This window comes from Apteryx mantelli, chromosome 15 (assembly GCF_036417845.1).
Source record: "Apteryx mantelli isolate bAptMan1 chromosome 15, bAptMan1.hap1, whole genome shotgun sequence".
Classification (NCBI taxonomy): domain Eukaryota; kingdom Metazoa; phylum Chordata; class Aves; order Apterygiformes; family Apterygidae; genus Apteryx; species Apteryx mantelli.
Window position 1 is genome coordinate 16,860,585 of NC_089992.1, and position 16,026 is coordinate 16,876,610.

Below are 16,026 nucleotides of genomic sequence, written 5' to 3' on the forward strand. Positions count from 1 at the left end.
TGTACTTTTTTAGAAGGCAGTTCCACTGTGCACATGAGAACTGAGCTGTTGGCCAAAAGTACACCTCTCAGACCGACAAAGTCGGCTATCCTCAGCTCAGCCTGACCTTTGTTTTCCTGGAAGATAACACTTGAGACCTTGAACTTGACTTGCTGGGGCTGCCAGCACTTTTCTGGTGTGTGATTCTGTACTAGAGATGAGATTAAGATTGGTATACTTTTGATGTTGTTCTTCAAGTCTTTTGGTTAAAGTTGAGCAAATATTAAGAAAAAAGAGCTCATTGGGTATCCATCTTCATGACTGGAGCGTGCAAACACAAATATGTGCACACAGGGCACAGACAGCTGGGTGTGCATTTCTGCAAGCGCCATATCAGGGTTTAGTGCCTGCCTGAAAATATAATCCCATCTGTTTAGAACTGATGTACCAAATTCAGCAGCTACTGTCACACTGAGGGCACTTTAAATCCCTCCTGATGAAGAGCACCTTCATCTGAGTTCTGGCATTTTCACAGGTACCTCCTGTGTAAAAGAGCTTTTTGATCCAGAATCCCAACAGTCCTCTCCATTTGTCTTTTAAATGCTAATCAAAAGGAAAACAAAGTAAGCTGAGTCACATAGAAAAGATGGGGTGGTCTAATAGTTGGAAGTAGAGCACTGGGAGTCAGGAGGGTTCTAGTTTCTAATTCATTTGGGCTGCTGGTTCACTCTTTGACCTCCCTGTGCTTTTGTCAACACGGCTGGAATATGGAACACAAAACTAGACCTCCTTGAAAACTTGACACTGTATCTAGGTTGAAGCTTCCTGGGTAAAAATGTTAGGAGGAAATGTCAAGAATGTGATTTTTCAGCAAATCTGCTCTGTCAGTGCTGTGTTCAGCCTTTCACCCTGCAAATGTTTATATGCTGCATTGTTCTCCAAATTGGAAGTTACCTTACCTGCTACGCATCTGAGATAGGTCTTGTGCTGGCTGTACAGTAAGCAAGCTCTGCACAGTCTTTGCTGCAGAGCTGCTGCTTTAAGGCTAGATGCCTTGCTTTAAGGGGAGTTTTGTTTTTTCTCAAGTAAGAAGAAAAATGGTTTATTGTGTTACAGGCAGAATGTCTATGAAAAGAGGAAGGAAAAAATAAAACAAGTCCAATAAAACTATGTAAAAGCTGTAACACCAGCCAAACAAAGCAAGAAAACTTCCTGAATAGGGCCATGGTGTTTACTTTAAACACAGCTCACTGTGCCTTGCTAGTTCAGTACATATTGTGTGTGGTATCCAGCTATTTTAAAAATAAGATTCACAATCCAGATCAAAATATCTCTCCAAACTATGGCTTTCTTCAGCATTACTAAGATTCACAAACTTGGAAGACCACAGTCTGTGGTGGATAGTGTGTGACACTGCACAAGGATAAATATCTGCTGGTGTATCCAAAGGCAGTCTAAGCCTTCTACAGAGCGCAAGAGAATTCATCTCTCTGGTCTGCCTGGCATCCTTTGTCTAGGAAACTTTTTCAGATGGACTGAATTTAATAAGTGTTGTGGGATAAGCAAAGAGAAAGAATGAGTAAGAAACAGAGTTACTACAGCCACAGCACGAATTGGGGGAAAGAGATCTACGTAGGTGTGCACACGATAGATCTCCCGTATATGTGCACCACATTGATACTATTGATATAGAGTGGGGATGGCAGGAGGAAAGCTACAGTCTACTTAAGCAACCTCCTTTCCACTTATTCTGGCTATCACTGGCTTCCCTACTGAGAAAATGGCCTACAGTGGATTTTGGAAACCCCTACTCAGTAAGCTAGAGTCCTTTATAACCTCTCTGCAAATGAAAGGTTGCTGTAAGTTTGTACATACATGACAGACGAACTCAAAGCAGTCAAAAACTCAGCTATATGTTTTCAAAATGAAACAGGTCCCATTTAAAGATGTGTGTGTGTCAGGAGGTGTATGTTTGCAATATATTCCATGAAATTGCTTCAAAGACCAAACTGGCTTTTTGTCAGAACTACAGCCCTGTGCCAACTGCTATGGTGCTATGCGCCAGCACCATCTCTGCTGGGTCAACTATTTACTGTACACTGCTGTCCTGGTATCCTGCAGCTGTTACCAGAGAGCACAGGAGAACAGAAACTCCTGCAGCAACGTGAGATATCTCATCTGGGACCTTTGCAAGATCTGAGCAAAAGGAACATGGTCCAGATGTGTCCTGGACATCACTGCTTGAACTACCTTGATAAGCTGCAGGTACAGAAGGGCTTGAGCAATGTACAAACTCACGAACACAGCATGAAAGTTGCAGAAAACCAAGACCCATGAATGCTGCAGTAGTGTGTAGCTGCATACTGGATGCCATCGATTACCTGAATGACTCCAGTGCAAGTACCTGCACAAGGTGCCCACCTGGTAGATGCTGTGGCAGAAGCAGCACACCTGGAGTAGCCCTGCAGTGGTGCAGGTGAACATCTCATGGCTACTGATTTGCACTGTGTTGTGGTGTGCTTCCTAATGAGGTTCCTGGCTGAGAGAGGTTTCTCACAGTTCCCAGCTGTTGCCCTTCAAAGCTGCAGCAGTGGAGAGAGCAGACACTGCTGGAAGACCCAATGCATGATGTTTGATGCATCAGGGCAGAGAGGAAGTGAGGGGTCCTGACCACAAGGTGTTTGGAAAACATGGAGTTAACATTAGCTCATTCACTGCAAGCTCAGGTTCTCAGGCACTCACAAAAAGGTCCGGCTTTTTGATAGGTGGCTGTGGGGACATTTTACTTTTTATAGTAAGTTTGGAGTGGTTTCTTTTTGTTTGTTTGTTTTTTGTTTGTTTGTTTTTGACAGAAACCTTGAGGCTGGGGAGACTTCTCTCCTGGTTATGTTCTCTAGGTGTCTTTCCATTTTGGGTCTCCTCCCTCTCATGGGTGAAATCTTGACCACATGTGGGATTTTATTTTATTTATTTATTTGTGGTTTTTTTAGCTCACCTTGTGCCAACAAGTCAAGTGAGAGGCAGGAGGTGTCTGAGGCCTGCTGTGGTGATGTTGTCAGGCCGGTAGTTCAGGAAATCTCCTGACACACTGTGGGCATGACATTAAGCACCCATCATTCGGCTTATCTGAGCTCTGGAAACAAAATAATGAGCTTTCTGTACTCAGGCAGTTACTGCTTACCTAACCTCTTTTTGCAATGTGTTTATATTCACCTGGAACGATTTGACTGTAAAGCTTCCCAGGGCTGTTTCCAGGAAAGGTAGGTGCTTACGACTCGAAGTGGGGACAATGACACAAGCCTCAGGAGCCTGTGTATAAACGGCAGTGCCCATAGATGTCAGTGTGCCACCGAATGAATGACATTGCATCTGATGGGCGGTGAAGGCAGCAGGAGGGAGGTGAAGACCTGCAGGCTCAGCGGGGCAGGCAGGCTGCCTGGGTTTGTTGTCGAGCCAAGCCTACCATGGACACACAGGATGAGTAACTCCTGGATAGAGCAGGTCTCTGCATGGGGCAGTTCGCGGGAACTGTACTTCCTATGCCTGCCAGGCCTGGCGTGGTGGCTTGGGCTACCTCAGCTTTAATACCACAGACTCTTATAAGCCCTGTCACCTTAGCTTTTCTCCTTCTCAGGAATATAAAGATACCAACCAGCCACAGGGCAGTGGGTGTCGCTGTAGCAGTGATACCCACTACACAAACTGCAATTGCACTTCCCTGAAGTGTACACATGGCGACAGGCTGCTGACTACAAGCATGAGTGTGCATGGCCGTTTGCTGCCAAAGACCAGCTGAGATGCCCTTTAGTGGGAGACAGTCTGCAACTGAATGCAGAAAATGAGATAAAAGCAGCATATGTTTAATTCTGATTGACACTTTACCTAGACAGTGCAGTTGTTTGCATCACCTTTATAATTTTTACAAATTTAGAAGTACCGAGTGGCAAAGGGAAATAAATACACATTAACTTTGCTGCTCCTCTGAAACTGTTCCTAGGCTTAGCAAAAAAGCTCAACATTTCTGGCTCATGAGAAAAATGAAACAAAACTGCACAGAACACTAGGGAAAGCTTTGATCCAAATTTCCTAGTGACAGAAGGACAATTTTTCCACGAAAAATGTTTGAAAGCCCTAACCATGGGAACTGCAGTCATGATTGTAAAATGCTTCAGATAAGCTGTCCTTATCGCCAAAGGTAAAATGAAAGTGTCATGTATCTCAGAGGAAAGAAAGAAACAGGAAGGCGAGAGCCAGCGGCTGGCTGTCACCTGCCGGCCTGTGGCGCAGAGGGCAGCGCAGCACTCTGCAGCGAGTCGCAGGCCGGGACGAGTCGCAGCACCAGGGGTGGCTGTGGCTGTCCTGATGGCCGCTGAGTCACTCTGGCAGGTCCTTGTGCAAATGTGGGTCTTAATCTGAGCTCATGGGTGTATCTTAATATGTCCTAAATTACATTTCATGATGTGATGCCCTTGGTAAATTGTGGTTATACATTTTGCCAAAATACAGGATTCTGCTGCAAAGAATCTCACACTTGGATCTGTGAAGCAGGTGATTGCTTGCTGTAGGGGGGCAATAAATCACCTAGTGGCACTGCTGTCTTGTGTTGTTCCTGGCATCCTTCAGTGTAGTGAGGACTGTGAAATTTATCCCCTCACACGGCTAAGCAGTCAGAGAGTCCTGCTATGGCTGTCACTACACCCTCCCTGCAGATCTGCTGAGTTGTGTTAACTGTGCCCAAATAATACAGCTTTTGTCTTGTTTTCCCAGGCAGCAACTGGTGTGGAGCCAATCATGATGCTCCCTCTGCAGAGAGGATGCATATAAACCAACCTTGAAGGTGTGCTTGACAAGCTAAAGGGTCTCAAGGCTTGGGAAACTTGAGGTGGAGCTCTCGCCACAACACAGTTTTCTTGCAAGATGGGGGAAATTTTTTAATCCTCCTTGGACTTCAGTTCCCCAGCAATGAACTACAATACAGAACAAAGCCAGGTTGCCATTCACAGAAGTGTGTTCAATACAGAAAGTGATCTGCAGCTCAACAAAAATTTTTTTCAGTATAGAGCCACAGAGTCAAAACAGCACTCAAGATGTTACGGTGCATGAGGTGACTAATGTAAGAAGGTGTATGATGCTTCTGTATGAAAGTGTTACAGCTATAAGAAGTACTCTTCTCAAAGATAGTATTGCATGACTAGAAGAGGTTCACAGAAAGATGAGAGCAGTCCTGGGTCTAGAGAAATTAATCTGAAGAGCAACTGGAAATATTGATCTTGTTTAGGAGTTTATCTAATGCGATGGACAGAAAGACCAACATCTACTTTTTTCTGTTTCATAACACTGACAAGGAAACAATCACCAGAAAGGAGCAAGGAGAATCAAAATTGGTGCTTTTTCATACAACACAAATAGACTGTGGAACTTACTGGTGCTGCTGATGGCAGGAATTTAGTAAGAGAGTAAAGTTTCATGGCTGGTAAGAATACCCATTATTCATGAAAATGTGTTAGCAGGGGTTACTAAATTTAAAGTTCAGGAATTAAGCTAGTTTCTAGACCATATGTGGCTACAGAAACAATAGAATTTAAATTGTATCTACATCATAGGGTAAGTTAGCACATTATAACCTTTGTGCTGGTGCAGCCAAACTACTGCTCCTACCCAAACAAGCTAACTGAAAGTTAGCTGAGGAATCTGACCTCTATACTGCAGCTATTTCTGGTACTGTCAGACAAAGAGCAATCTAACCACAGGCTGAAAACTTTCCAGAGAATTTGATGGGATCTGTGGAAACTACGCCAGTCACCTGTGGTATTAATAGAAAATTATTAAACAACATCAGCCACACAAGGTTAAAAAGTGAAAGCTTTGTATACGTTCTGTAGCTAGGGGGAAACTATGTCAGCAGTGCTATTTTGGCAATACAGAGACAGGTTCTAAATAATCTTAAAGCTACGTGGTCAACAATATGCCCTCAAGAAATTTGTGGAACTGGGCCAGTAGTAGGTATGCAAAAAATAATTTATTTCAGATATCTTTAGTGCTGGTGTGCGTGTATGTGGTTGACCTGCACTGCAGAAATGCAACCTAGAGACGTAGCAGTTAACATCAGGTTCCCATCAGGGTCAAAACCTCAACCAAAGATCCAAATGTGTGTTTCAGTTGGTTATCTTCCTAGACCATTGCCATCAGCAAACCACCATTATACTGAAATTATTCTAAATTTGGAGTGAGATCCAGTTTGTGGAGAAAAGACATAGCATTAGACAGGAAGATTTGGCCCACTGTGTAGGACCCAAGAAAGGGTTCTTGTTACATTCATCTTCTCTTGCAGTTTCTGCCCATGTTGGCCACTGCCACCTTTCATAAGCCAAGGAAAGGAAAACAATCTTCTATTGAGAAAATCTGCTGCAGCATTGTCTCCTTAAGGAGGGAACTTATCCATTCATGCTGTCCTACAGAGCTGCTCGGCAGACATGTAATTCTGGAGGGCGTTTCAACTATTTTGGTCCAATATTTAATTCTCTAGAATCTTTTGCAAAAAGATTTCTCTCTCCCATTAACTCAGCAGAACTGAACACAGAGAACCCCCCAGCTCCTAGAGACTCCACACTGCCAATAATGTGCGGAGAAGTGAGAATTTCACCAAGCCGCCTCCTTAAGAGCTTGCTAGCCAGTCTGCAGTCGGAATATGTTGGGGTGCTTTTCATTCTAATGTTTTAACAAAAGTACATGGTGTGCCACGGGACAGCTGATTGAAGAAGAGTTCTGAAGTGTTTGTTATTCCTCCAAATAGTTTACTGAAATAACATGAAGCTAGAAAATGAAACAAACACCAAGTGTTTTCTACATATTCAGTGCATGCAACTAATGTATTACAGGCTCTATCCAGCTTTTGTAGAAATCACTGGAAATTCTGCTATTGATTTTAGTGGGAGGAGGATTGGTCCTTGTACATTGGTAAATATTTCTCTAAAAGGCAGGAATATAGAAATTTCCAGGTTGGGACAGACTGATGGTCTAACATCCTGTTTTCAACTGTGGCCAACTCCCAGTGCCTCACAGGAAGGCAAATCCCCTCCTCTCCTTCCCCTATAATGTCCCATGTCAAGTGTGTCACAGGAGACTGTTGTCAGTCTCTCTCTGATCATTGCTAGCCATCTGGGTAAACGTGACTGATTCCTCTGGCTGCTTTCACACTAGCTAACTCACCCTTTTGTCTGATCCAAACCTGACCCGTATGTATATGTATCTCTTCCTTGAATGCTAGCAACTTCTTTGTACAATGACCTGCAGCAGCAATGGATCTCTAGGTTAATTATAAAAAGCAATAAGATATTTCCTTCGTACTACTTTAATTCTATTAACCCACATTAATATCCAGAGCACCACGGTTAACTTCTCGGTTATTACCAGGCAGATGCCAGTAAAAATGAGAGCAGAAGTAGGGCAATTGTCTTTTAGTGATATTTTGTGTTTTCCTGTTCTTGTTCTGCAGCGAGGAGAATAGGGGATCCAGCCTGGTCTGTTCTGAGCATTCATTGCTCTGTGTATCCCTCTCACGTCTGCTTTCCCTGCTTACATTATAACATTGCAGTTCTAAAATCAGCAAGACCAAATTGTACTAACTAAAAGACATTGTTAATCTTTCAGTATATTTTTGAGTCTATAAAACTGCTATCAGCATTAACTGCAACTTATACATGTGTTTTTTTTAAAAAAAAGTCTTGTGCTTTACACTAAGTCTTGGACAAAGTTAAAGTCAAAAGAGCGTTACTTGAAGAACCTGCATCTTGGAAAAAATACTATAGCCCTACAAGGCTGGCTTTCTGTGCTGAAATACTTAACACAAAAACAAACCTGCAACAGAGAAGACTTTACAAGACATCTCTTGAGACAGGCCGTTTCTGTTTCCCCTGACAGAAGATGAGATTCTGCCCAAACAAACCACAGAGTCTGTGTCCTACTATGCCAGCTCAAGGAGGCCTGGCAGAATCGCTTACATTACGCAATGCAGCTGCTCCAGTAGCTTGTCAAGCTCCTCGGTAACTCCTCTGGAAGATTTCCAGAAGTGGGGATGGTGCTCTATTAACCTATAATAAACAAACTCCTCAAAGAAGTAATCTGGATAGGCCAGAAGTGCAGCAAAATGCCTGAGCATGGTGAAGTTATGGTAGGAAAGAGAAAGGATAACAGTTAATGATTTGGGGAAATTCAATTTTCTACTTGAAGCTAAAGATGTTCTTTTTTTAATCTATATTTGAAGAATTAAATATATATTACTAAAATTAATTTGGGGAGCTTCATCAGACTTCATCAGCAGACAGAGTTTGAAATGTTTTTACAAAGGCATAGCAGAAGCGCTAAAGACAGGAGCAGCCTGCCCTGGAGCCTGCCGAGTGTGTCATAATATAGAGCCACTGACTTTGCTCTGCTTTCTGCATGTTTATTCTGTATTTCCCTTGGATCTGAGTAGTTACTAGAGGGTAAATTTTACACACATTTTGAAGAACAGAGAAAGCAGAAAAATGTTGTGGACACCTACGCCTTTCAAATCTCCTTGAATGCCTTTAGAAGGGAATAGGTTTAGGGAATAAGTCCAATGTAGTAGTAGTAGTAGTAGTAGTAGTCCAACTGCTACTTTTTGTTGTGGTTTTCTCTGGAGAGAGAAACCTGATTGGAATAGTTCTACTGTGGAAACAATCTAATTTCAGAATAGCAACTTTAATTTCTGAATAATGAGCAATCTTGCAAATCGACTGATTTCCTTTTGTAGACCAGCCTGTGTCACCCAAGAGTTACTCTTATTTACGCGAGCTACAGGTTTATCTGGATTTCGCATTATCATCAGGCACATGGAACATCAGGAAATCCTGCTGTACTGGTCCAAGTCACTGATGTCGGTTTGATCCATTTTGAAGGCTGTAATGTTTCTTGAAAGTGGCTTCCTGGAATCTTTCAGATCTCTTGCTCTGTGATCAGGACCCAGAACGATGCTGCTCTCAGCTGTATTCCTGCTAACTAACTGGATGATGCACCATGCACTCACAAAGGAAAAACAGACTCCTTGTAGTCGAAGAGGACTGAAGGATGACACGCTGGAAACCTCAGGAGTGGCCATTCAGATTCACAGGTATGGTGTGTGACCAAGTATTTAAGTGGCTAGGCGTGTGAATCCATTTCCTTCCTAGGACTGGATCTCTTGTTAGAGGGGCATTTCCCTAAGTAGTATTTAGTCACTCTAATTGAGCTATTACTAAGTGCGCTTAACTATTTAGTCCTCCCTAAATTCAGCCTGAAATCATCTCTAGGTAAACTGCTCTCCTAGTAACTTAACCAACCACCATAAGGCCCAACAATATCTTCTGTATTGATTATAACTTTACCTTTTTCTATTACTGTAATGATTCGTTTACAGAGGAAATTAAATACTTGATATTATGATAAGAAATTTTCCTTATATTACAGATGCAGATAGGTCCACTAGACTGTTTTTTGGAGCTGGGGTCCAAAGTTTTCTTAATGCAAGTCCCCTGATATCATAAGACCGTATGGCCTGGTATTTTACAGTTAGGTTCTCCCCTTCCACATTATTTTCTTTTTGTACAACTTATAATAAACTTCTTTTTAGTATGCAGAAAGAAAATAAGTAAGAGAACCAGATCTTCCACTTATACTTCACAATTTTTATGCACAGCTCCCTGTCCCAGCTACAGGTGGGAATGGGCAATGGGCTGGGAGAGTGGTAAGAGCTGCCAAATTCCAGTGTGTGTGATCCTCGGATGGGGAACACAAGAATGGAGGCCCTAAACCAGGCCTAAAACAAGCGCAGCCAGACAGCCAAGAACTTCTGGAGCATCTGTGCGGATACTTGGGACAAATGCCTGGTTGCTCCGTTGGCGAGAAAAATGTTCCATCATCCTCTGCCCTGGAAGAAGTTGGTTGAAGTCCACCATTGTCATTTTGGTCTTTTACCATAAAATAGAGTTGAAGCAGAATGCATTTTTTCCCCTTTTTCTTCCTTCTATGTTTCCTTTCTTATGGAGAAATAAAAACAAAAGTGTTACTTCCATACCTTTATAAGCTAAAAGTAACATAGGCACTGATTTCCCATCCTTATTTTCTCGCTCCCTCAAATGTGTCCACTCCTCACACCCACAGAATAACTTGCACTCCACAGTGCATTTTTGCCTCTAAAATTTCCTGCCACACTAACAATACTGAAATCGTAGCCTTTTGGAAGAGATCTATCCTTTAATATTATCTCCAGGGAGCGGAATATAACTTTAAATGCAGCTTCCATAACAATATAACTGTGGTGCTAATGGTGGGGTGTGCCTGTTTTCTACTCTCCTATCCGCCTTAACAAGCTCAATTACGTGGCATGGCCAAGTCACACCCCTGGGTGAACAATGCTGCTGTTTCTGCGCTGCATTATTTTTATGTGATATTTATGCTGAACTGTCTTTCTGCTTGCGTAGTGTGGACTGACTAAAACAAATCCTGTTGCTGAAGATTGAAAAACAGGCTTCTATTGTTGCATCTGTATCTTGGGCCACATTGCTATGAGTTCTGACTGGTTACTAACTGAATGGGAGACCTACATGAAAGAGGAAATGAGATCAGTCAATGAGTGGTACTTTTCTGCTGACTCAGAACTGGAGCAAAGCCCCATGTGCTTCAACAAAATCAGAGGGAAGGCAATATAAAGCCCTGAGAATTTGTGGCTGAGAAACAATGGTGCTGTTTTCATTCATATGTGGTCACATATTAATGATAAATGAAACTGTCCTGTATTTGTCTCTATATACTTCATATCTATCTATCTACTTAGGTAACAGTTGATTTTAGTGAAATCCAAACTTTTATTTTAATAAAACAAAAAAGCATGGCTACAGTTGTATAAATAATATGATCTATAGACATGCCCATTCAAAAACCTTCCAAAGTAAAGCTAAAACCATCTTTTTTTTTTCTGAAAAACATATCCTTCTTGGGCTTTGCAACCTTCTTTAAAATCTTAGCTGTAATTTTTCTTGCACTATAAATTGCTTGTTAACAGTCTGATTCTGCAAATCTTAGCTACCAGGTATAATTGTCATTGTTCTGACTAGCAGCTCAGACATGCATACAAATGCATGAAGGTGCATGGTAGAATCCTGTTTCTCTTATTACCTGGTTGGCTTCACCGGACTACTCTGTGTACTCACCCAGATATGGTTTGAGTGACTAACCCACTCTGTTTTGTCCTTTCTGTCTCTTCCACAGGAAATGATAGTGCATATTGCACTGTATTCTTATTTAGTTTTCTAGCATTTTGAGACTTTATTGATTTATATTTATAAAGTACTTTGAGGACCTCAAAAGGAAGATGGACTGTACATATGAAGTAGGACAACTATTACAAGCAGAAAACATTAAAAGAAAAACTGTGCTATTGCAGTGATACAGTCCGTGATACTACTTCACCAGTAGAGGTTGAATTGAGCTGTTATTGCAGACGACTCTGGGAATTTCTTTTTCAGTTAAATTTAACCATAAATGAAATAATCACATATAACGGGTACTGAGGACTTTGAAAACTTAAATGTATATTTTGTGTTTGAAATTCCTGGTGTGGAAATTCCTAACTCTAGATTTGTTATGTGAGATCAACAGGGGAGGCTCTGAGTTTCTGCAGGAGTCCTGTATTGAGCTTTGTGCTGAGAGTGTTAAGTGACAGTAAACAGTTAGTTAATGTCAATAGGTCTGAGAAGAGGTATGATGCTTGTAGCTAAACCAAGCTGGACTTGCAGATAACTGCATGTGTTGTGTTTCTTCAAAAGGCTAACTGTAAACTGGACTAGCTCCAAATGTAGCAAAGATGTGTTTGCCAGTGCAAGATGAAAATATTACCAAAGACAAGAACTGTGCAATATAATAATATATTGGTTGGTATATTTATTGCATATAAGGGGACCTATGGCTAGCTAATTTAGGACTCAGTCTTGGGATGACCATCCCCTAAGCAGTTGTTGTATGACCGTAAACATGCCAACATTTTTGTCCTAGCTGTAATGCCCGAAAAAGAGAACTTGAGAGTTGTCCATGGTGCATAGGTAAGTGCATGTCTGTAAAATACAAGGGTCCAGGATAGCAGGAAAAAAAGAAACAACTCTGTGAGGAAAAATAGGTGATGAAGTCCAAAGGTCTTACAGAGTCTGGATCTGAAATAATTTACATGCATCCGTCCATTTGACAATCTCTGCTATAAATGGGTTTCATGCCTTAGGGATGATGAAGGCAGAATAGCTTCTAATCCCTCTGGAAAGTGAAGGCTATTAGAAGTTAATTATAACTCTTCATTTTTGTAGCAGTACAAATGGGACTTTATAACCTTAATGACCACAGATGTGAGTTCTCACTCAATTTGTAACTCTGCAATTACTCCTAAATCTCACAGGATTAATATTCCAGCTGAGAGGGTGTTACTGGGACTTTTGCTCTTCCTCTAGACTCTGTCAGCAGTTAGCCTGAAGATGGAGGGGAGATCCTGATGAAAAATATTCAGCCTTTTAACATGCCTACATTTTGGCACTTTGTTAAGGTAAAGCCAGGCTGCCTGCTCCTGCGGGACTCCATTTATGATTTGCTGTTCTGGGAGGGGAGACCTACTTTCTATGCCATGTGTTGGATGCATGGTTGCCTATCTTGGGACCAGGGACATTTTATATACAGGCCTGTTAATTCCATGACATCCTGTTTTTTTTTCCCCCACAGCATAATTATCTTTGATCTCTCTGGAAAAAACATTTTGGCTGGGGGACAGGGAAGTCTGCAAAACATGAAGAAGGTGCCTACACTTCAGACTTGCTGCAGGTTCTATGTGATTGCATTAGCTGTTTCACAACTATTGCCCTAGATAGTCACACTGTAGTGTCATCTCATAATTAACCTACTCTGCCTTTGGATCATTGCATCCACAAAGCACTGGCAGGTTTTGAACTAAAAGCTCAGCATCGTGGTCAGATATCCTTCAGTACGCTGAGCTGCCACCTCACTGTATATAATCCGGGAGCAGTCTGAGCAACTGTATGTACCTTCTGTAGAACTGTAGAGATTGTGGAATACTGTGGTTTAATCAAACTAATTCCCAGGCAGTGCTCTGCTTTCCAGTCTCCCAGCTCATCTCTGTAAGCTGGTGCCAAGTTCAAAGTACAGTCAGCATGAAAGAACTGCAGCCGGATGCGACAACCTTTGCAGGGACCGAGAGCTGTGAATTGTGGCAAATCTGTAAAATAGACTGTAAAATAGCATTGGAGCCAGAGAGGTAAGGCCATGGGTCCAGGCTAATGGGAACAATCTGAAACCCAGTAGATGTCTCTCCCCCATCTCTCAGGGAGTGAGAGAGGGAGTGGCTGCGGATTGTCACTTCCTGGCTTAAACCTCAGTTGGGAGTGAAGAACAGCAAAAGCGGAATAATGAGCTGTAGTCAGAAATGCAGAGTTCGCCCTGGGCAGGGACAGACGCTGTGCACCAGAGCTCCTGTCTGCGTGGAGGAGAGCTGTCGCTCACCAGAAGCCTCCTGTCACCATCACCACTACTGGCAGGTAGCCAGTCATGCTGGAGCTAAAAAAATAGTTGTCAGAGGTATTGTCAGAAGAGGGCTATCAAGAAAGCAAACTCATGTTCTGGGACCTCCAGAGTCAGTAGTTGTAGCCACGTCTTTGTGTTTTATAGCCCTCGCTAGCTTTTCTTCCATGAGTTTATGCAGCTGCTTTTTGAGAGCATGTATAAATTTGATACTCAGAGTACTCTGTGCCAATAGGTTCTGTAATTTAATTTCACATTTTATAAAAAACTACTTCCTTCTATTTGATTTTTAATGTGCTGCCCAGGAAGTTCACTTTGAATCCATTGTTCTCAATGGCGGGAAATAACGAATAGCCTTTCCCTGTTCACTTCTGTGTGCCACCCGCTATTTTCTAAACCTCTATTCCCCTCCCCCCGCCATTGTCTCTTGTCTAAGCTGAAGATCCCAAATCTATTTATCCTGTCTTCATCCAAAAATAATCCCATACCTTTGAGCTTCATTGTATACTTCTATTTCTGCTGTATCTTCTCTTCAGCTTTTTTTGCTGTCTGAAGGAACCAGGTGTTTACTTGATATTACAGCTCCATCCACAATCTCTGCAGTGTATTGGGTGCTTTGGGGGAAAAAAAAGTTATTAATCCAAATGTTATCTTTATGCAAAGTGTGATATTTCTTGATTTTCTTGATTTTCTTGGTCTCACTTCTACAGGTTCATCTCAGCCTTGGCAGAGCTTAGAGATAATAAGGTATATTTTCAAACATTTATTATGCACATAGGACCACACAGCCTACAGAAGGCCTGAAGAGACTGCAGGTGAGCACACGGGATACACAGCCAGCTGGCAATGGGGAAAGCAAACTAAGACTCTTCACTACACTTGTGAAATTTGCTAAACCTGGCGGAAGGGACGGAGATGATTTTAATGATTTATCCAAAAATGCAGACCACTAAATGTACATGCAGGTTATTCTGTCCTGGAGATTTTTACTTTGAAGGTATGCCTAAAACCAGAAAATGGTCCTGTTCAAAGAAATATTCATAAATCAGCAAGACGTGGCTATTTTCCAAGAAAGGGGGAAGGCTGCTAGTAAGGCAGACAAAACTAAGAAAACTGCATTGTTTTTGTATTATCTGTGCACCAGCCTTTTCCTTATCCACACCAATAAGATTTGTATAAAAAATATTATCAAAATCCTCAGCTGATGCAGACCTTGCAAATTCTCCCGGAGATCCTATGACGATACCTCACTCTCTGATGCTGTAGCTGGTGATCCCTTCCCTCAGTATGGCACCATAGTCTCTGTGCTTGTTCTTAGGACAGCAGTTCTCCTGTCTGTGCCTTGCAGTGACTAGACAGCTCAGTGTATATGCCTTTTCCAAAAGGGGAATGAAGTCCTGAAGGCACAACTTCTCACTAACCAGGAGAATCTCACAGGTATGTGAACTTCTTCCCAGCCAAAACCACGAAAGCCACCACCTGGCTACCTACTGGCATTTGGATGGAGACATTACAGTTGACCAGAGTGGCTGGGAACAAGTAACCACCAGTGTCATGGGACAGCCCAGGAGGTAAGCAACATACTTAAGAAGGAGCACATCCCTGTTGCTGGAGATAAACCTATTCTTTATCTGCAAACCCACTTGGAAAGCAGAAACACTGCCAGGAGTTAAGACAATGGATGACTCATATGAAAATGTGATTGTGGGCACAAGACACCTTTGCACAAAACAGTACACATAACTTGCAGCCAGTCTTGAGTTCAGAGAAATCCAAATACAGGTGGTAGTTCTACCTTATTTGCCATGGGCTATTACCTTCCTCAAGCGGCGAAGAGAACAGTAGCTGGGAGAAAACAGAAAAGATGGTGAATACTAAATGCAGACCCTTTATTCCCTCCCCTGGGCTTGGGCAATGCTTTCTTCCTCTCTTCCTTGGATCCGTGCCATGCTGATGGCTCTGTATTCTTCCCTAGGGACAGGGGACTGAAAGGCGGAAGAAGATAGACACTTTGTACACAGGGGATGAGGCACTAGTGGTTCAGCGCAGTTTCCATTTTTCCATTGCAAATTACTTCCCTCTCTTCAGCATTCTCCAAATCAGAAAACAGCATATAACCGCAGCACTATGATCGTTAACATCGTAACAGGTAAGGACATTGCATAGCCATAACTGGACTCTCTCACGGTCTTAATTATTTCAAGGTAATTACATTGAGGCACAGGATAATCTGTCTCAAAATGCTGTTCTATGTATTTGTTCTGCAATTTGTTTTACACAAAAGCATCTCCTTGGTCATAACTCCTTTGGTTTCCAAGGAACATATTGCTCATGACAGACAAGAGGGCCACAGACAGACTTGGTGTGTGCGTGCCCAGAGCTGTGTACAATGGTGTAGGGTTATGGTGTCCCTAGGCCAGATCCAGGAGGAGCTGAGCACCTGCACTGCCCAAATCCAGACCTGCCATCTAAGAGCGC